The sequence below is a fragment of the Galeopterus variegatus genome, unplaced genomic scaffold (genome assembly GCF_000696425.1).
Source record: "Galeopterus variegatus unplaced genomic scaffold, G_variegatus-3.0.2 Scaffold23119, whole genome shotgun sequence".
Lineage (NCBI taxonomy): Eukaryota > Metazoa > Chordata > Mammalia > Dermoptera > Cynocephalidae > Galeopterus > Galeopterus variegatus.
This window is the reverse complement of record NW_007749230.1, coordinates 1-1,569: the sequence shown is the minus strand read 5'-3', so window position 1 is coordinate 1,569 and position 1,569 is coordinate 1.

Below are 1,569 nucleotides of genomic sequence, written 5' to 3'. Positions count from 1 at the left end.
CACAAAGTAATCATTATACATATAAAGCAGCAGGGAGTCCCTCCAAATCCACATTTTCATATGGAAGCACTTATATTAGGGATAAATGATAATTTGAATAAACTTAACAATTTGACATACACATGTCGTCTACCATGCACAAAGCTCTTGTAGAAGAGAGTGGCAATCAAGACAACAGTACGTATTGGATCTGTTTGTTCAAGGTACTTACTGGCTAGTGAGGGAGGCAGAAATGGAATGTGTAGCTAAGGACACGGCCCCAAATTATAATGCCAAAGCTCAGGGATAAGCACACCATGAACCATTTAGCCTTTGGAATTTATGGATCAGCACAAGAATAATTAATGAATCTGTTGTCTTTTTTATTCACTGCTGCTCAACTTTATCTGGAATTCCATCTTTAGATGGAATATCAACAACATCCATGTGTGCTCACCATCTGCGCATTTCACCCCTAGAAATGATGTTTCTACTTGTGGCTGCAACTCTTTACTACTGTTAGTTAATATTTTATCCAGTTGTGGATACTAAGGGCCCCAATAATTATTTGTGGAGAAAAAATTAAAATGAAGAATGCATAAATGAAAGAAATAAAAAGGAGAGGACGAGGAGGATGCACTTACTGTTCTGTAATGTCTCATAATAAAAACATGTTGTTTTAAAGAAAAAAATGTAATGTTTAAGATAACTCTTAGAACCAAAACTTATTTGATTTTTAAGAGACTGGAAGACCAAAGAGGATAAACTACTTGTTTGGTGAAGTGATATGGGTACATAACGTGGAATGCTGTGTTTAAAGAATATTGCAAAGAAAGCAGTGCACAGTGCATTTGGGAAATGAAAGTAATTTCTAAAAAATAATTGATTTGATCTTTTTCACTCAAAAATTTCAAGGGACAAAATTATATGAAAAGCAAAATGTGTTCAGAATTCAGTTAATATTTGAGATTAATCTGAAGTATTAGTACTGCCTTTTATGCCCTTTCCTGTTTTCACAGACTGAGTCTGAGTGAGGACTGGACAGCAAGTTCCTTCAGTGTAATCATCCTTCCCTTCTGTGCTTTCACGCTTATGAACGTCTTTCAAAGACTTCTAATTATTTTATATGTTACTCACAAGTCAGTTCCTAGTCTAGTGCATTCATTCAAATAATTTCACTAAGGTAGTGTTGAAATGATACCTAAACAATAGATCATTTTAGTCAAAATAGGAAAAACTGATCACCTACCCTCATTCAGACTGACCAGACTATTGATGAAAACTGAAAAGATGACCTACTTATCTGATATACTTCAATCTTTGAAAAGTAAGTTATTGATGTGAGATGGTTTTATCCTTTGGAATGCCAATGGTCCCAGGTTAAAAGAAGAAATTATTTTTTAATATAATTATTCAAAGATTAACTAGGTGTTCTACAATTATAAAGGTATAGAAAGGTTTGAGCACTGCAAAGTAAATAAGTTTAAATATAATGTTTATTATATATTATTTATATGATATATATATATAATGTTTTTTTTTTTTTGTCTTTTTCCGTGTCCGGCAATGGATCGCAACCCTCAGTGTCGC